Consider the following 21723-nt stretch of genomic DNA (forward strand, 5'->3'; position numbering starts at 1 on the left):
GCTCACAGTTACTGAACTCTTACCATTCCAGGCCCATTATACAACCAGCCTGCTAGGCAGGCACCTTTGAGCTTTGAGGTGTAAGCTCCCCATCATTGGGAGTGAGCAAGTAGGGCAGGGGGTCACAGAAACTCCTTCCTCTCATGCTGGGAGAACAGGGCTCCACTTCAGCAAAGCAGGCCTGCTGGCCGCCCATTCTTGGCAGAGACAACGCCCCTGACAAGGGCAGGGGCAGGTCCGGGCAAGTAATCAAGTTACCTGGCTCAGTTTGCAGTTCTCCCATCCTGTGGGTCCTGTGCCTGCCCCGTGGCTACTCAGGCAGGTAGGCAGTACTTAGCATTAAGGCGGCTTCCAAAAACTCAGGCAAGCTCGCTAAGGACCTTTGTCCTACCCTGTGAATGACACCCTTTTCTGCAGTCAGCAAACACTGCCTGGCCCTCAGGTCTGCTGAGGGGACGCTAAGCAGGTTTAGAAAAAAGGCTGGGCTTCAAGAAAGGTCCTGTGGTTGAGCAGGAATGAGGGTGGGGTGTGCCTTGGTGACCTGGGCCAGAGCCACGTCTGAGGAACAGCACTGCTGCCAGTATCAGAACACAGTGGATGGAGGAGTGAGTGCAGAGTGAAGAACATGGACAGTGAGGGTCAAGGACCAACTGAGCAGGGCTGGGAAGAGGCAAAAGAGCACCTAAGCGTGCTTTCCTTTGAAGGTGGAGACACCTGAGCATTTTTTTAATGCTGAAGGGAGGTTGCTGGGAGAGAACAAGGTTGAGGATACAGCACAAGGGGCTAAGAGATGGACCCGCAGCCCAAGCAGGCTGGAGGACACGGATACTACACTACAGAATTGGCCACACCAAAGTGGAGAAGGTGGGGTGAAGGTGGGGTTCTCAGGGGACTGAAAAGGATGATCGGTCCTTCTCGGGGCAGAAGCCAGATTTCAGGCAGAGGAGAGACTAGCCTGAGTAGAAGTGAATAGGAAATGGTGGCCACCACAGAAGCTTGGGAACAGTCACAGAGAAAGGACACAGGGCAGAGCATTAGCTCGGGCCCAGCATCCTGAGGGCAGCTGAAGGAGAACAGAACCTGCCTGGAGTGGGGGGTGCAGAGTCTGTGGGGTCTACAGCTCCCCGGATAGAAAGCTGAGCCCTGTGGTGAGCACTGATGGGTTCTGAGGACCAGCCCACACTACCCCCACTGGCTGGTCCTCGGAGGCTGCTTTTCATCCTTCAAGACTCCGCCTGGGAAGCCTTCCCCAAGATCTACCAGATCCACCATCACCCAGGCAGAGGGAACACCTCTCTCCTGAGTGCCCCCTGCAGGCCTCTCCCGAGATTGCAATCCCTGCAACAACGCCTGGAGCACCCAGTTCTTTTAGATATGTTGATTTTATTGTTCATTTAAGGAGGGTTTCATTTAAGGAGGGTTCATTTAACGCACTGGCATTCCTCATTTTACCAAAGGTAGAACTGAGGCTAAGAGAGATGGAGACAAAAAATAGACTCAAAATGGATGAAAGCCCTAAATGTGAGACAGGAATCCATCAAAATCCTTGAGGAGAACCCACGCAGCAACCTCTTCCACCTCAGCTGCAGCAACTTTCTCCTAAACACACCGCCAAAGGCAAGGGAAGGAAGGGCAAAAATGAATTACGGGGACTTCATCAAGATCAAAAGCTTTTGCACAGCAAAGGAAACAGTTAACAAAACCAAAAGACAACAGACAGAATGGGAGAGGATACTTACAAATGTCTTATCAGATAAAGGGCTAGTAGCCAAATCTATAAAGAACTTATCAAACTCAACACCCAAAGAACAAATAATCCAATCAAGAAATGGGCAGAAGACAAGAACAGACATTTCTGCAAAGAAGACATCCAGATGGCCAACAGACACGTGAAAAAGTGCTCAATCACTCAGCATCAGGGAAATACAAATAAAAACCACAGTGAGATACTACCTCATACCAGTTAGAATGGCTAAAATTAACAGGTCAGGAAAAAACAGGTGTTGACAAAGATTCGGAGAAAGAGGAACCCTCCTATACTGTTGGTGGGAATGCAAGCTGGTGCAGCCACTCTGGAAAACAGTGTGGAGGTTCCTCAAAATGTTGAAAATAGAGCTACCCTATGAACCAGCAATTGCGCTACTAGGTATTTACCCCAAAGATACAAATGTAGTGATCCAAAGGGGCACATGGACCCGAATGTTTATAGCAGCAATGTCCACAATAGCCAAACTATGGAAAGAGCCCAGATGTCCATCAACAGATGAATGGACAAAGAAGAGTGGTATATATATACAATGGAATATTATGCAGCCATCAAAAAACAAAACACGAAATCTTGCCATTTGCAACAACATTGATGGAACTAGAGGGTATTATGCAAGCGAACTAAATCAATCAGAGGGGGACAATTATCATATGACCTCACTGATATGAGGAATTGGAGAAACAAGACAGAGGATCATAGAGAAAGGGAGGGAGAAATGCAACAAATGAAACCAGAGAGGGAGAAAAACCTTAAGACATTCTTGGTCTCAGGAAACAAACTGAGGGTTGCTGGATGGGAAGGGGGTCACAAGGATGGGGAGGCTGGGTTATGGACATTGTGGAGGGTATGTGCTATGGTGAGCATTGTGAATTGTGTAAGACTGATGAATCACAAACCTGTACCCCTGAAAAAATAATGCATTATATAATAATATTTTTAAAAAGAGAGAGAAAGAGAAAGATGGAGACATTACCCACAATGACTCAGCCAGGGCTCACCCAGGTCACTCTGACCACAAAGTCCATCCCTTTCACTTTGCCATGACTCTGATCTCATGACCTGTGGACTCCACGAGGGCAGGAATGGGGACAGAAGACCAAGCCCAGTGCTCAGGAATATCTGTTGAGAAAACTCCAGAAACAGATCACCCAGTGTGACCCTTTCAGACTGATAAGGAAACTGAGGCTCAGGAGAGGGAGAGGGACTCACCTTGGTCACTTGGCAAGTCACCACTGGTGCTGGGTCAGGACATAGATCTTCTGACCCTGAGGCCAGTGCTAGGCCCACAGAACCCAAAGTAAGATTTGGTTCCTTTCCCTGTGGCCACACCCTCACTTGTAGCTAATTATTTGCCCAGATATCCTATTGTATACTAGCTCAGAAACAGACTCTGGAACTGGGAAGTCTGCCCACCACACCTCCCTGCTCCTTCTACTAAGGGAAACCATTCCAGGAAGCCATGCAGCCACCCTGTCCCGGAAATCTGAGCTGGGATCTGAGCCCACAGGCCAAAGGTTAGGCTGGAGCCCCCTTGGGGACAATAGAGCAGTCAGAGATCAGAAACATCTGAAGGAAGGGGCCGAGCTATGATTTAGAGAAGTAGCTACAGGGCCAAGACCTGAAGGATGTGTAAGAGATAGCCGGACACCACGGGGTGTGGGAAGGGCATTTCAGGTGGCAGGCACAGCAAGAATAAAGGCAATAGAAAAGTGAGAATAACATCACAAGTTCAGGGTGGCTGAATGGAGGTGTGGAGTCAGCATGGAGGAGATCACATACAGGGTTGAAGGAGGCCAGAAATCCTTCCCATGCAAGGAAGAGAATGGCGTTGGGCACTTGAGGTAGGGAGAGTGGAATGAGCAAGAGAAAACTGTTTCAATCACATCACTGCTCAGTCTAGAAGCTACCCGTGAGATCATACCTCTCACTCTCTGAATGGAAGCCAAATCCTCTCTCCCCCAGGACTGGCACAAGCAGATTCCTGCAGGCCACCTTGGCGTCCCCTCCTTACATCCTCCTCCTCACGCCTAGGACGAACTCTGCAGCTCTGCTCATGCTGTTGCCTCTGCCTGGAATGCTCTCACCAGTGCAAATGTCACTTCCTCCAGGAAGCCTTCCATAGCCTACCCTTGCAACCTGACTCTCCTTGCTGTCTGCCACAAGGTCCCCAGTGCTGACTCCACCGCAGCTCTGTTTACACAGTTTTATAATTATATAACAGGAAGGGGAAAAGTGTTATCTTTAAAAGTCATCTGCAATCTGGGCCAACTGGCTAAGGAAAAATGTAGAGCTGTTTAGAGAAAAAATGTTCTGGTTGGAGAAAGGACCTGAAGAGATCACTTTTGATGAAATGACCCAGCCATATGTTAGATGTGAGCTGAATGGACAGGGTCTAAGTTGCTCTGTGCGAAGTTTCCTTCCCAGTGCTCTGCTGTCTCTGTGGGCCACTCTCCCCTTCCTTTCCAGTTCCCACCCAGCCAGTGAGGCCTGGGATCTTTACAATCAGAGCTAAGTTCTTGATTTGGGGATTCAAACGCTGAGACTTGAATTGCAAAAACCTAGGTTTTGAACTTCCAAAGCCTAAGGCCTGGAAGATTTTGGAGCATCAGGTCTATAACGTAAATAGTAGATCTGGAGAAATATGTGATCAACCGCGGCCCCTGCCTTGCAGCTTAGACCAGAACTGAGCTGAAGGTGGGCAGCGGTGGGGTTGGGGGAGAAAAGGCTGGGTGAAGAAGAGATGAGACTCTGATAAGTCCCCAAGAAAGTTCCTTGTGTTGTCAATGTGGGAAATCAGGAGAGTAAGTAAGGGACACCTGCCCCACCTGGGACAAGCCCAGGAAAGCAGCAATGCTGAGCATGGCTTTGAAAAGGTGGCATAGAAGGGGGTAGCATGGGGCTTCTGGGCTCACGGCTCTTAGCCCCACTGCCTGGGAGCAAACTGAGTGTATTCTGCGCACCCAGGTGGGGCCAGGGACGACTGGAAGAGGGGTGGACCTAGAGAAGCTTGCAGTAGGAAATGAGGGGAGACCTGGCAGCCACCCTCTAGAGCTGACAATGAAAGTGAGACAGAAGCACGTACAGCTCAGGGTGTGCCCCCACGATCAGGCACCCCAAACCCCAGGCGCCCCACTACTGTGTGATTCCTAGAACTCGGACACACACTGAGGCAGCTCAACACGCCTCTGCTGCCTGGAGGGAGGATGTCGGAAGAAGGAGAGGAGTTTAAATGCTGAGAAATAATATTTCATGTCTTGCAGCCCTACCGTGGTGTGTAGGGACTAAGAATCTAGCCATTGGGTGGCTCTGCATATGAAAACAAGAATTGCTACAGCTAAAGAGGGACGGGAGGGCTGAGGGTGGGGGGAGAAAGAGAGACCAAGATGACAGCACAGAACTTTGGCCCAAAGGTGGACAGGACCAGCAGAAATCCTCTTTGATGCTGGGTGCCTGCGAACTTGCACTGGGGTCAGTCTAACTCTCAGTTAAGTTCCTGTTTGTTCTGGTCTTTTCCACAGCTCCCCTCTCCGACCTCCTGCAGACAGTAGCCTTGCATTAATGATGCTTTGTGAGGATGAAGGGGGAGGGACAATGGTGTGTGTGGAACCATGCACTGCACGGACATAGAGTGGGTGAGGCCAGCCTGGGGTTGGGGCTGGGGTCTTCTCAAAGGCTCCCTCCCTTGCATGCCACTCACACGTCCCCTGGGATATCAGCTGAGGCTGTTGGCCAGAACATACACGTGGCCTATCTGTGTGGCCTGGGCTCCCTCAGAACATGGCAGCTGAATTCTGAAAGCTAGTGGCCAAAGAGAGGGCTTGACAGAAGCTCTATGATCTGGACTCCAGGATGGGACAGCATCACTTCCACCTCATTCTGTTCTTTTTTTTTTAATTTATTTTTATTTTTATTTTTTATAAACATATACTATATTTTTATCCCCAGGGGTACAGGTCTGTGAATCGCCAGGTTTACACATTTCACAGCACTCACCCCAGCACATACCATCCCCAATGTCCATAACCCCACCCCCCTCTCCCAACCCCCCTCCCCCCAGCAACCCTCAGTTTGTTTTGTGAGATTAGGAGTCATTTATGGTTTGTCTCCCTCCCAATCCCATCTTGTTTCATTTATTCTTCTCCTACCCCCTTAACCCCCCATGTTGCATCTCCACTTCCTCATATCAGGGAGATCATATGATAGTTGTCTTTCTCCGATTGACTTACTTCACTAAGGATGATACCCTCTAGTTCCATCCACGTCGTCCCAAATGGCAAGATTTCATTTCTTTTGATGGCTGCATAGTATTCCATTGTGTATATATACCACATCTTCTTTATCCATTCATCTGTTGATGGACATCTAGGTTCTTTCCATAGTTTGGCTATTGTAGACATTGCTGCTATAAACATTCGGGTGCACGTGCCCCTTCGGATCACTACGTTTGTATCTTTAGGGTAAATACCGAGTAGTGCAATTGCTGGGTCATAGGATAGTTCTATTTTCAACATTTTGAGGAACCTCCAAGCTGTTTTCCAGAGTGGTTGCACCAGCTTGCATTCCCACCAACAGTGTAGGAGGGTTCCCCTTTCTCCACATCCTCACCAGCATCTGTCATTTCCCGACTTGTTAATTTTAGCCATTCTGACTGGTGTGAGGTGATATCTCATTGTGGTTTGGTGTGTATTTCCCTGATGCTGAGTGATATGGAGCACTTTTTCATGTGTCTGTTGGCCATCTGGATGTCTTCTTTGCAGAAATGTCTGTTCATGTCCTCTGCCCATTTCTTGATTGGATTATTTGTTCTTTAGTTGTTGAGTTTGCTAAGTTCTTTATAGATTTTGGACACTGGCCCTTTATCTGCTATGTCATTTGCAAATATCTTCTCCATTCTGTCAGTTGTCTTTTGGTTTTCTTGACTGTTTCCTTTGCTTTGCAGGAGCTTTTGATCTTGATGAAATCCCAATAGTTCATTTTTGCCCTTGCTTCCCTTGCCTTTGGCTATGTTCCTAGGAAGATGTTGCTGCGGCTGAGGTCGAAGAGGTTGCTGCCTGTGTTCTCCTCAAGGATTTTGATGGATTCCTTTCTCACATTGAGGTCCTTCATCCATTTTGAGTCTATTTTTGTGTGTGGTGTAAGGAAATGGTCCAATTTCATTTTTCTGCACGTGGCTGTCCAATTTTCCCAACACCATTTGTTGAAGAGGCTGTCTTTTTTCCATTGGACATTCTTTCCTGCTTTGTCAAAGATTAGTTGACCATAGAGTTGAGGGTCTATTTCTGGGCTCTCTATTCTGTTCCATTGATCTATGTGTCTGTTTTTGTGCCAGTACCATGCTGTCTTGATGATGACAGCTTTGTAGTAGAGCTTGAAGTCCGGAATTGTGATGCCACCAACTTTGGCTTTCTTTTTCAATATTCCTTTGGCTATTCGAGGTCTTTTCTGGTTCCATATAAATTTTAGGATTATTTGTTCCATTTCTTTGAGAAAAATGGATGGTATTTTGATAGGAATTTCATTAAATGTGTAGATTGCTTTAGGTAGCATAGACATTTTCACAATATTTATTCTTCCAATCCAGGAGCATAGGACATTTTTCCATTTCTTTGTGTCTTCCTCAATTTCTTTCATGAGTACTTTATAGTTTTCTGAGTATAGATTCTTAGCCTCTTTGGTTAGGTTTATTTATAGGTATCTTATAGTTTTGGGTGCAATTGTAAATGGGATTGACTCTTTAATTTCTCTTTCTTCTGTCTTGTTTTTGTTGTAGAGAAATGCAACTGATTTCTGTGCATTGATTTTATATCCTGACACTTTACTGAATTCCTGTACAAGTTCTAGCAGTTTGGGAGTGGACTCTTTTGGGTTTTCCACATATAGTATCATATCATCTGCAAAGAGTGATAGTTTGACTTCTTCTTTGCCAATTTGGATGCCTTTAATTTCCTTTTGTTGTCTGATTGCTGAGGCTAGGACTTCTAGTACTATGTTGAATAGCAGTGGTGATAATGGACATCCCTGCCATGTTCCTGACCTTAGCGGAAAAGCTTTCAGTTTTTCTCCATTGAGAATGATATTTGCAGTGGGTTTTTCATAGATGGCTTTGATAATATTGAGGTATGTGCCCTCTATCCCTGCACTTTGAAGAGTTTTGACCAGGAAGGGATGCTGTACTTTGTCAAATGCTTTTTCAGCGTCTATTGAGAATATCATATGGTTCTTATCCTTTCTTTTATTAATGTGTTGTATCACATTGGTTGATTTGCGGATGTTGAACCAACCTTGCAGCCCTGGAATAAATCCCACTTGGTCGTGGTGAATAATCCTTTTAATGTACTGTTGAATCCTATTGGCTAGTATTTTGGTGAGAATTTTTGCATCTGTGTTCATCAAGGATATTGGTCTGTAGTTCTCTTTTTTGATGGGATCCTTGTCTGGTTTTGGGATCAAGGTGATGCTCATAAAATGAGTTTGGAAGTTTTCCTTCCATTTCTATTTTTTGGAACAGTTTCAGGAGAATAGGAATTAGTTCTTCTTTAAATGTTTGGTAGAATTCCCCCAGGAAGCTGTCTGGCCCTGGGCTTCTGTTTGTTTGGAGATTTTTGATGACTGCTTCAATCTCCTTACTGGTTATGGGTCTGTTCAGGCTTTCTATTTCTTCCTGGTTCAGTTGTGGTAGTTTATATGTCTCTAGGAATGCATCCATTTCTTCCAGATTGTCAAATTTGTTGGCGTAGAGTTGCTCATAGTATGTTCTTATAATTGTCTGTATTTCTTTGGTGTTAGTTGTGATCTCTCCACTTTCATTCATGATTTTATTTATTTGGGCCCTTTCTCTTTTCTTTTTGATAAATCTGGCCAGGGGTTTATCAATCTTATTAATTCTTTCAAAGAACCAGCTCCTAGTTTCGTTGATTTGTTCTATTGTTTTTTTGGTTTCTATTTCATTGATTTCTGCTCTGATCTTTATGATTTCTCTTCTCCTGCTGGGTTTAGGGGTTCTTTCTTGTTCTTTCTCCAGCTCCTTTAGGTGTAGCGTTAGGTTGTGTACCTGAGACCTTTCTTGTTTCTTGAGAAAGGCTTGTACCGCTATATATTTTCCTCTCAGGACTGCCTTTGTTGTGTCCCACAGATTTTGAACAGTTGTGTTTTCATTATCATTTGTTTCCATGAATTTTTTCAATTCTTCTTTAATTTCCTGGTTGACCCATTCATTCTTTAGAAGGATGCTGTTTAGTCTCCACGTATTTGGGTTCTTTCCAAATTTCTTCTTGTGATTGAGTTCTAGCTTCAGAGCATTGTGGTCTGAAAATATGCAGGGAATGACCCCAATCTTTTGATACCGGTTGAGGCCTGATTTAGGACCGAGGATGTGATCTATTCTGGAGAATGTTCCATGTGCACTAGAGAAGAATGTGTATTCTGTTGCTTTGGGATGAAATGTTCTGAATATATTTGTGATATCCATCTGGTCCAGTGTGTCATTTAAGGCCTTTATTTCCTTGTTGATCTTTTGCTTGGATGATCTATCCATTTCAGTGAGGGGAGTATTAAATTCCCCTACTATTATTGTATTATTCTTGATGTGTTTCTTCGATTTTGTTATTAATTGGTTTATATAGTTGGCTGCTCCCACATTAGGGCCATAGATATTTAAAATTGTTAGATCTTCTTGTTGGACAGATCCTTTGAGTATGATATAGTGTCCTTCCTCATCTCTTATTATAGTCTTTGGCTTAAAATCTAATTGATCTGATATAAGGATTGCCACCCCAGCTTTCTTCTGATGTCCATTAGCATGGTAAATTGTTTTCCACCCCCTCACTTTAAATGTGGAGATGTCTTCGGGTCTAAAATGAGTTTCTTGTAGCCAACATATAGATGGGTTTTGTTTTTTTATCCATTCTGATACCCTGTGTCTTTTGATTGGTTCTTATGGTGTCACTTATCTCTCGAATTCTCCTCTCGTGGTCCAGTAGCTGTTTGTCCCTCTTTTGCTCAGCTTCTTTATTCTCTGTCATTTGGTCTTCTATATCGCTAATTCTTTCTTCTGCCTCATTTATCCTAGCAGTGAGAGCCTCCATTTTTGATTGCACCTCATTAATAGCTTTTTTTATTTCAACTTGGTTAGATTTTAGTTATCTTATTTCTCCAGAAAGGGCTTTTATATCTCCCGAGAGGGTTTCTCTAATATCTTCCATGCCTTTTTCGAGCCCAGCTAGAACCTTGAGAATCGTCATTCTGAACTCTAGATCTGACATATTACCAATGTCGGTATTGATTAGGTCCCTAGCCTTTGGTACTGCCTCTTGTTCCTTTTTTTGTGGTGAATTTTTCCGCCTTGTCATTTTGTCCAGATAAGAGTATATGAAGGAGCAAGTAAAATACTAAAAGGGTGGCAAAGACCCCAGGAAAATACGCTTTAACCAAATCAGAAGAGATCCTAAATCGTGGTGGGGAGAAAGGGGATAAAAAGAGGTTCAGAAAAAAAAAAAAGAAAGAAACAATTTAAAAAAGAAAACCAATAAAGAAAAAATATAAAAAAGAAAAAATATATATATATTAGATAAACTAGTTAAAAAAATGTTAAAAAAAGAAAAGGGTAAAAGTTTAAAAAAATTTAGCAGAAGAAGAAAAAAATATTGAAAAAGAAGAAAAAAAAATTAAATTAACTGCAAGACTAAAGAATCATAGGGAGAAAGCCATGAATTCCATGCTTTGCTTTCTCCTCGTCTGGAATTCCGCTGCTCTCCTTGGTATTGAACCTGCACTCCTTGGTAGGTGAACTTGGTCCTGGCTGGATTTCTTGCTGATCTTCTGGGGGAGGGGCCTGTTGTAGTGATTCTCAAGTGTCTTTGCCCCAGGCAGAATTGCACCGCCCTTACCAGGGGCCGGGTTGACTAACCAGCTCGGGTTTGCTTTCAGGAGCTTTTGTTCCCTGATTGCTTTTCGTAGAGTTCCGGAGGATGGGAATGAAAATGGCGGCCTCCCAGTCTCCGGCCCGGAGGAGCCAAGAGCTTGGGGCCCCACTCCTTAGTGCGCCCTTAGAGAATAGCGCCCAATTACTCCTGTCTCCCTGGCCTCTGGTTGCGCTCCAGAGCTCACCGAGCCTGCAACCGGTTCAAGGTAACCCCGAGCTGAGAACTCACTCCTCGGCTCTGTCTCTGTAGCTGGCTTCCCCGTTCTAATACCTTCGAGCTCTGTGACACTCAGATGCCCCCGATCCTTCTGTGATCCTGTGGGACCTGAGGCCACGCTGAACCTGCGTGGGCTTCACCCTGGTTTAGCCTCTGGAGTGATGTCCCTCAGCGGAACAGACTTTTAAAAGTCCTGATTTTGTGCTCCGTTGCTCCGCTGCTTGCCAGGAGCCGGCCCCTCCCCCCGCAGTCTATCTTCCCGTCGTTTTGGATTCACTTCTCCACCAGTCCTACCTTTCAGAAAGTGGTTGATTTTCTGTTTCTAGAATTGCTGTTCTTCTTATCTCCCATTGGATTTGTGGGTGTTTGCAATCTTTAGATAAGCTATCTAGCTGATCTCCTGCTACCTGAAGTAGTCTCAGCCTGCTACTTCTCTGCCATCTTGACTTCGCCAGCTCATTCTGTTCTTTTAAAGCAGATCACTGAGGTCATCCTATCTTTGAGGGGAGGGCATTAGACTCAAACTCTTAATAAGAAGAGAACCAAAGGATTGGCTGCCATGCTGAAAACCACCACAGAGACCAAAAGGTCACCAAGAGAAACACAAGTCTCTAAGAATCCCTGAAATAGTGATTGTGAGGGTCATGCTAGTTTCCCCACCATGGTGGAAATGGGTCTCAGCTGATTCTATTTGAGTAGCAAAGAGCAGGATGACCTGAGGGGTTAGAGGACTTTGAGGAACCCAGCTCAGGGACACCAGTTTGCCTGACTGACACCCTCAGCAGACAGCACATTCACTGCCCCCTCCCCTGAAAGTTGGACTGCGTGGGTGAATGAGTAACCCAGGGCACCTGAAACTGCTCAGGGTTTCAGTTTCCATGGTGGGCACTGGCTTGCTTAAAATCTGATAAATATGTAAAATGTATGATGTTTGAAAGAGCAATTGCTACCAGTGAGGGTACAACACTTCTCAGACATGGGAATGAGCATCTGGAATTGACTTTGGGACTGACCGGGTCTCTTTGGGACACACCCAGGGTGGTTCCTCCAGTGATCCAAACTCCCAATTAAACCAGGCAGCTAAAATCAGCAGGGCTAGATGGAAAAATTGTTCCCTCCACAACATGATTAGTGTCTAATCATAAAACAATCAGACCATATGTATTGCAAACATGTCTGTGAGTGGGAGAGGATAGGACAAGGGCAGAAAATGTGAATCAGGTTCTGCCAAAAGAAAACAAAAAAAGAAAAAGAAGAAGAAAAAAAAAAAGCCTAGGACTTGCCTGCTTCTATTGCCTCTGAGGACCCTCCCTTGGGGAGATTCTAAGGCTCCCATAATAAATTGCTCATCTCCTTACCTGCAGCAAGTGCGGAAGAGGAGGAATTACTTCTGCTTCGTTAGTGCTTGCCCCTTCACCCAGAAGACGGAAGCCCTAGAACATACACATATTACTCCACCTCTCCACCTTCGCCCTTTCCAGTCTCCAGCCTCATCTTCTCCCTTGCCTTCTCTCCTGATAAACAACAACAGGGAACGAGTAATGTGGAGGCCAGGAGCTGCACAGAGACTTTATAAAGACTGTGGGCAAACTTCTGTAGGGGAAGTAGCTGGAGAGAAGGGAGAAGGGAATGTGCCTCAAAGCTTACACCAAGGCAGAACTCAAAGCTAGGTTCTCTCTCTGGCCATGGCAGGGTCTGGTGGGGGGTGTGCCCTAATCATGGTAGGGGTGCCTGAAGGAATGGGGAGCCTTACCAGCAGGGACACTGGAGTTAGCTCTTTCTTCATATCACTTGGTACAGTTTTCCCAAAACCTCAGAGGAGATTGGAGCAGTGGGAACCTAAAGCCATGGGCCTGAGCAGCTAAAACATCTGAGGTCAAGTTCATACAACAGACACCTGCCAAGGTACAACTGTGTGCCAGATGCAGTGCTGAAGGAAGGCTGGGGACAAAGCTATCGCAGACATGGTTCCTGGGATGAGTGGGAGAGAAAGACACAGAACAAATTAAGCAGTCAAGTATTTTTGGTGCTGGAACCACAGAAGGGGAGGAGGAATCTGTTCTAGCTGGGGTGAAAGGAGAGGTCATGGAAGCCTTCCCAGGGAGTGGTCACTAGAACAGAGTCTGGAGAGATAAAAAAGCATGCCCTAGCAGAAGAAGTAATGTGGATGGCCAAGATCACAGAGGTGGGGGACAACTGTCCAGTTGTTGGATAAAGCTGGGGCACTAGGTTGAGACTGGGGCAGACTGCAAGAAGAGCATAGAAGGGCAATTCAGGCCCACATCATGCCCAGCTTTGTAGAAGATGGAGGAATTGGAGCTTTACCCTAAAGGTCATGGGGAGCGCTGGAAGGATTGGAGGGAATTGAAGCATTGCCAGCGAGGCCCACTCTGGCTATGATGTGAGGATCCATGTGAGGATGTGGAAAGGTCTGGAGGGTGGGAGATCAGTGGAGAGGACTGACAAGAGATGGTGGACAGGGCTATTGAGGGACACCTGAAAGCAGGACTAGCTGCAGCAAGACCAGGACAACTGACAAAGGCAGAGGCCAGATGCCAGGAGTCAGGATCCAGCCCTGTCCAGTGTCCCAGATTCTAGCCCCAAGCACCTGGTCCCAATCCCATCTTTGGATAGAAAGAAGATGTGATATTGTGATTTATAATAAGAAATATATATATATGATTCTGTCCTTGGTTCCTGGCACAGAGCTCCTTAACACTTGTAAAATCTAAGTGATAGGAAGATCTTTTATTCTAATATTTGCTCTTTGACCCCAGTTCCTGACACAGGGCTCCTGGAACCCTTATAATTTCCTGGGTGATAGGAGTGTCTTTTGCTCTAACAAGGTGACTGCGAGTGGATCCTGGGTGGCTCCTGAATGGGAGTTAATCACCAGAAAAACAACGCCTAACTAGAAGCTTTGAATTTTCAGCCCTGCCTCCTATTCTCTTGAGAAGCGTGAAGGGCTACAAATGGAGTTAATGATCCATAATGTCTAGGAGATGACTCTTCCCTAAAATCCCAATAGTGCAGGGTTCAGAGTTGGGTGAACACAACCACAGCAGGAAGACAAAAACTCTTAAGCTCAGAACCTTCTCAGACCTCGCCCTATGGACCTCCTCACCTAGATGTTTGTCTGTATCCTTTACCATATTCTTTTATAATAAACCAATAAACATAATTCAGCTGTTTCCTGAGTTTGTGAGCCACTCCAGCAAACTAATTGAACTCAAGGAGGGGATCATTGGAACTGTCAATCTACATATAGCCAATTGGTCAGGAGCACAGATGACAAGCTGGACTTGTGACTGGTGCCTGGAGACAAGGGGTACTTGTAAGACTGAGCCCTTAACCTGAGGGCTATTTCCAGGCAGATAGTGTTAGAATCGACTGATATTGTAGGGCACCCCACTGGTGTCCAGAGAATTGTTTGGGGTGGAGAGAAACCTCCACACATTTGGTGACCAGAAGTGACGTGTTCTGTGTGGGTAGTAAAGGAGACTCACGGGAAGGAAATGCACAGTAGGAAAGAACCCAGCTTTTCTGGCACAGATAAAAAGTTGAAGGTTTGTCCATTTTAGAAAGATTGGGGCCAGCTTCAGAAAGAAAAGAGAGAGGAAGGCATCATGGGAGACACTAGGCAGTGACAGAACCCAGAAGGGGAGTCAGGGAGCAGGATGACTTCTTCCTTGAGCTGGGGATATGCACTCAGCCCTGTGTGGTGTTGACTTGGAACAGTAGGATGGCTGGAAGTGGGGAGGATCCTTCCTTGACTTCATTCAGCAAGTTCCTTCAACGGATATTTGTCCTGGGCCTGCAAATGGAGATGCACCAATCCTTTGGAGACAGCAGACCTGATTCACATCCCAAATATGCCACTTACCAATTCCATGGCGTCAAGCAAGTGACTAAATCTCTGAGCCAGTTTCCCCATCTGGAAAATGGAACCGGTCATCCCTTCCACACATAGTTGTTATTAGGATTAGAAATAATATTAATATTACTAATATTATGGCACATAGTAGGTATTCCATAAGTAGCAGTGCTTACTATTTGCCTAGAACTCAGCTTGAGATTCTGATCCCATAAAGGGAGGGTGAACACAGACCAGTCCTGCGTTTTAGAAAATTCAGTATTTCTGTGCTTCCCCCTGCCGGCCAAAAGGGGCAGACTCCACTGTGGAGAGAATGGCAGGATGCTAAGACAATACAGAACTTCCTGTCTCCCATCCCAAGTAGGAATACCCCTGCAAGGAGCATCCCCAGTGGGGGGACACTAGCCTGAGTGTGGGTCCCTCCAGAGGTAGCAGATACGGTGCGATGCATAGACGGCCAGCCACTTCCCAGGACTGGGAAGCTAGATGCATCTCTTCACCTCTCTGAGTCCGTTTCCTTGGCTATAAAATGAAGTGATATTCCCTGCCACGTTTCACAGATTTTCTGTAAGTCACAAACAAGATGATATCCATAGAAGTTTTAGGAAACATGAGCTACCCCACAAACTAATGGTCAACACTTTCTGATGCCCCTTGCCCACCATGCTGGGTGCTGGGCATCCCAGGAAGATATAGGAAGCTCCAGGAGGAGCGCCAGTGTGCTGGGAGAGACAGCCAGGCTTCAGGCAGGTATTGATGGGGGTAGGCTGGAGGCTCTGAGTGTCTGGACTAGTCAGGGAAAGACCCGTTGTTAGGGCGGTTAGTTAGTTCAGCCCTGAAAGTGCAGAGCTTAAAGCTAAATCCATGATGATCTGAAGGTTTTTAATCGCTGCATCTCTTGGCATAATCCTTCTTCTGGCTCCTCAAGCCCCTCTCCCCCAAAGCAATGAAGAGGGAAATGTGGAAGGGGGTCACCAGAGTCATCTGGCAAAAGCCACAGCTGCCTCTGAGTATAAACCCAGCTCCTATTTGGGTAAGGTTCTCAAGACCTTACCCCCTCACTGGAATTCCTGGACCAACTCCCAAGGAAGATATCTTCACATCCAAAGCTTTGTTTTGACTCCACCTCAATGATCTTGTTAGATCACCAAGAGGTGGATTTCCACCCAGGAAATGTATCCCAGACCCCAAACCTATAGACATTTTTGAGGGCATGGAAATTGACAAAAAATCACAGGGACAACGCTTCAAACAAACAGACAAAGACAACTTGGCAGGAAAACAGAGATATGCTTGGCCTTACCTTATTTTTTTTTTATTTTATGTATGTATATATGTATTTATTTATTTATTTGAGAGAGAGAGAGTGTGTACCTGTGAGAAGGGGGAGGATGGGAGAGGAAAAGGAGGGGTAAAGAATCTCAGGCAGACTCCAGCATGAAGCCCAGTGCGGGGTTTGATCTCATGACCCTGAGATCATGACCTGAGCTGAAACCAAGAGTCAGATGCTAACCAACTGAGGCACACAGGTGCCCAAATTCTTTTTTTTTTTTTTAAGTAGGCTCTACCTTAGAATTTAGCATCAAGAAAAATTTTTTTTGCCTGGCGAGGAAAACTGTATAAATGAGTATTTTCCTAACTGAACAACTCAAAATGCTGATTCCTTATAAGATACTAATAAATTTTCCATGAAAAGGGGACTCTGTAATCAATTACATTTGAGAAACTCTGAATAAAAGGAATTCGGTTTTGCTGCAAGAAGTCTCAGAGCCTTCAATGTTTAATGCCATCAAGAATTTTTAAACAGGATGTGGGCTGTAGTATATGCAATGTTTTAGGGGTTTATTTGACTAAGAATCTGTTTATTAAAGGCACACTTATTAATATGTGATGAGATGTGTGGATTTTGTGAAACGAAATGCTGATATCTGTTATGGTTCCCTTTATGACTTGGCTTCCAAGGAACTCAATGCTAACCATAATGCTCATGGATAATTGCAAGAAGTTTGTAGCTTAGATTTGAGACATAATTATCTCCCCCAATAATATTTCAGGACTCCTGGATAAGACAGATGTTTTTCATAGCAACATAGCACAGATGCTACTGTAGATAGGAAAATAATTCCTCTCGCCCCTGATTACCCTTAGGGTTTAGACCATGTTCACTAATATAAGTCCCTGAATCCTAGGTCTGACTATTCCCAGTCCTAGAAAAGCTGCACGGCAAGAGGCAGATTCAACTGGACTTTCCAGCACGAAGGCTAAAAGCCAAGAATGGGCCCTTAAGAGACTCCCTCCAGGAAATTCCTAGGCTGAAGGCTTACAGGCCATCTGCTGCCAAAGTTGTGGACAGCAAGGATAGATGGTGACCCATTATCCATGAGGAATCAGAGCTATCTGGCCACCCTTTGGGCCAGTGGGAAAGCCTTAGCCCATCTCTTGAATGGCCTGAATTGGTAAGGGTTGTCCCAGGATAGCAGCCCCTATAACATCCCTGCTAGATCCTAAACCCCTGGCACATTTCTGCTCCCAAGGACAGCTGGAGGGACCCCAGAATGCAGGGTAGATTTCACTATGTTGGTGGAGAGACCACTAGGACTTCTTCCCAAGATGATCTAGGATCAGTAGCCTTGGTGCTCAAACCTTTCCAAAGAAAGAGGGACCCCAGAGATCTTCCTAAGTCCTGGGCCTGGAAGCAAGCACCCCATCCTTCTTCCTACTCATTTGCTCATTAATTCGCTGCAGAAGCTGTAAAAAATAGCGATTAAGAGAAAAGTATCAGGAGTTAGATCTGAGCTCATATCTAAGCTCTCTTCTTTCTGGCTATGTGGCCTTTGCTTCCCGAGTCTCAGTTTCCTCATTTAAAAATGTAGATAATACACAGACCTGTACCCCTGGGGATAAAAATATATGTTTATAAAGCTGTAAAAAAAAAAAAAAAAAGAAAGAAAGAAAGGATGAATCCCCAAGTTTTGTAGCAACATGGACGGGACTGGAAGAGATTATGCTGAGTGAAATAAGTCAAGCAGAGAGAGTCAATTATCATATGGTTTCACTTATTTGTGGAGCATAACAAATAGCATGGAGGACAAGGGGAGATGGAGAGGAGAAGGGAGTTGAGGGAAATTGGAAGGGGAGGTGAACCATGAGAGACTATCGACTCTGAAAAACGATCTGAGAATTTTGAAGGGGTGGGGGGTGGGAGGTTGGGGGCACCAGGTGGTGGGTATTGTAGAGGGCACGGATTGCATGGAGCACTGGGTGTGGTGCAAAAATAATGAATACTGTTATGCTGAAAAAAATAAAAAAATTAAAAAAAAAATGTAGATAATAATTTTACCCATCTTGTAGGATTATTGGGAGTATTAAATAAAATTGTTTATGGGGCATCTGGGTGGCTCAGTCTGTTAAGCATCTATCTTCTGCTCAGGTCATGATCTCAGGGTCCTGGGATCAAGCCCTGAGTCAAACCCCATGTTGCCCTCTGTTGGCGTCCCTGCTCAGAGGGGAGCCTGCTTCTCTCTCTCCCTCTACTCCTCCCCCACTTGCGCGCTCATGCTCTCTCTCTCTTTCTCTCTCTCAAAAGAATAAAATCTTTTAAAATAATTAATTAATTAAATAGAATTGTTTATGTAAAATACATAGCACAGTGTTCAATAGATGGTTATTATTCTCAGACATTCACTCTAGGACAAGACTTGTGTGAGAACCATGGATTCAGAGACAAATCGATCTACGTCCTTAAAGAATTCTGAGGCTAGTAAAGGAGACAGATACTTGATCAGGCAATAACAATACAATTCTACAAGTGCCAAAGAGTGAGGGAAGTATAAGGCTGAGAGCACAAAGGCGAAAGAAACTGTAACCCTGATAAGTAAAAAAGACATTTAGGCATAAACAATTGAAAAGGGAGAAATATAGCTGTCATTATGTACAGGTAATAAAATATCCTCATAAAATGAAACAAAACAGAAAAATCTGGAAATTATTAGGATTATTAGGAAAATAATGACAAGGCAACCAGATGTAATGTCAATACACAAAGATCATTGCATTTCTTTACGCCAGCAACAAACAATTGCCATAAAAACTGTATTTAAGAAAGAGCAACAAAATTATAAAAGACTTAAGCATAATTGTAACTAGAAGTTCTATAGGATCTATATACAAAAAAATCACAATACATTATTGAGAGATACTTCCTGCACTGAATGATTAAATCTAGTGTTACCAATAATTAGACAAACGGCATTGTGTGCCCTTGGAGATGTGAAACTCAGTGATACAGTATTTCTGCCAAAAATAGTTAACTTGAGTCTAAACATGAGGAAACAATCAAACAACAATTGCTGGTAAAAGTGTACGTCAGCACAATTGTTTTAATCTAAACTGAAGGACATTTTTGTAAAACAACTAGCCTATACTTTCAAATATCATGAAAGATAAAATTCACATAAGTCAATGACAGGCTGAAAACTGTCATTTTAAAAAAAACAGCTACAAAAGGCATTAAGAGAACAATCAGAGAATTTTTAAGGTGGACTGTATGTTAAAGAATAATATATTAGTGTTAAATTACCTGTGATAATTATGTTGTACTCATACAGAAGAATGTCCTTATACTTGAGAGTCATATGCAGAAATACTTGAGAGTAACAGTTCATAAACTGAATATAAGGTACTCTCAAATGGTTCAGAGTAAGAGAACATATTAATACTTATATAAATATAGAGAGCTAAGGCAAATGTTCCAAGGTTATGCAGCTGCTGATTTACTACTCTTGTGGATATTCTATATAGCCCTGACATTGTTCTAGAATAAAAAGTTGAGGGAAGAAAACCTTATGAGAGCTATTTTAAAATATTTAGGTAAATGGAAACAGTATCTACCCATGCTTCTAAATAGAAATACTTCAATTGGGTTAATTTTAAATTCAATGGAACCCCAATCAAAAATGCCACAGAGCTCTTTAAAAATTAAACTTAACAAGCTGATTGTAAATTAATATGGAAGAGGAAAGGGCCAAGAATATCCTAGTTATTTCTGAAGAAGAAGAATAGGGAGGAAGGATGTGACCTACCAATTATCAGAACATACTATGTAACAAAGGTAATAAAGAGTATGATGGTACATATTGGCCAATATAGATTAGAATAGATAATCCCAAAACATACCTATAATATAATATGACAGAAATGAAAAATATGGAATTAGATCCCTATTTTCCCCCATACACACAAAAAGTCGACTCAAAATGGACTAAGAACCAAAATGGAAAATATTAAACTTTAAAACATATAGGGGCGCCTGGGTGGCTCAGTGGGTTAAGCCGCTGCCTTCGGCTCAGGTCATGATCTCAGGGTCCTGGGATCGAGTCCCGCATCGGGCTCTCTGCTCAGCAAGAAGCCTGCTTCGCTCTCTCTCTCTCTCTCTCTGCCTTCCTCTCCGTCTACTTGTGATCTCTCTCTGTCAAATAAATAAATAAAATCTTTAAAACATATAATACAAAACATAGGTTAAAATCTTTATAACTTTTATCTAGGGAATAATTTCTTAAGCAATTTACAAAAAGAGATAATCATAAAAGAAAAAGAATAATAAACTGAATTATACTAAAATAATTACTTCTGGTCATTAAAAGACATTTTAAAGAAAGGAACACAATAATTTACTAACTGGGGGAAAACAATTATAACAGATAACCAACTAAGGATTTATATCAAGAACTGTAAATGCCTCAAATCATTCAGAGAAGGAAAAAAAATAAATAATAACAAAAATAACAAAAGTCATGATTGCACATTTCACAGAAAAGGAAACCAAATCTTCAATAAACATATGTTCATTTTCATTAGTAATCGACTAAATGAAAAGAAAGACTACAATGAAATCCCAATTATTCCCACTCAGTTTACAAAGATAAAGAAGTCTGACAGTAACAAATGTTAGAGAGAATGTAGGTCAACCATTCTACTGTACATTGACTATATAGTTGGGTGAGAGGGTTAATTGATACAAACATTTTGAAAAACAATATAGTATTATCTTTAAAAACTCAATTGTCATATACTCTACAACCCAGAAATTCCTCTTCAAGACATGTGTGTGGAAGTGTGAGCATGTACAAGGAGACATGCACCAAGAGACATGCATAATAATATTTTTAGCAGTACTGTTTATAATAGCAAAATAATTTAAACAAATCCAATGTCTATTGACAGGAAATGGATAAATAAATTGTGATATAGTATTTGCACAAAAGAATATATGTAGCAGCAAAATTGAATGAACCATCGTCCATATTAAAATTTGGGTGAATCTTGGTAACATTTGTATTGAAAGTGAAAAGCACGTCTCAGTCGATTGCATACAGCATGATACTCTTTTTATAAATTCCAAAAGAACTAAAATTATTTTAAAATACTGTACGTGTATGTGTGCATGTGTGCATACATGTAAAGAAAAAGAAAGGTGAGAAGGAGAAAGAGAGAAAGAAGGAAAGAGGGAGGGAGGAAAGAGGGGGTTGTGCAAGGACGAATGATAACAGTGTTATGAGCCAAGATTATAGATAAGTCAGTTTTTTGTAACTGGTGTCAATTAAGAAAAAAGAAAAGAGGGGGCACCTGGGTGGTTCAGTCAGGTAAGCGACCAACTCAATTTCGGTTTGGGTCATGATCTCAGGATTGTGAGACTGAGCCCAGAGTTGGGGGTCCGTGCTTAATGGGAAGTCTGCTTGAAATTCTCTCACTCTCCCTCTGCCTTCCCCCCACTTGTGCTCACTCCTTCTCTCTCATAAATAAATAAATAAATAAATAAATAAATAAATCTTAAAAAGAAGAGGAGGAGGAAGCAACCTGGGAGGGATCAGGGAAAGCTTTCCAGAATCGGGTATACCTAAGGTAAGCACTGAAGAGCACCTAAGATTTACCCAGGTGAAGGAGGG

This window comes from Lutra lutra, chromosome 4, assembly GCF_902655055.1.
Source record: "Lutra lutra chromosome 4, mLutLut1.2, whole genome shotgun sequence".
Lineage (NCBI taxonomy): Eukaryota > Metazoa > Chordata > Mammalia > Carnivora > Mustelidae > Lutra > Lutra lutra.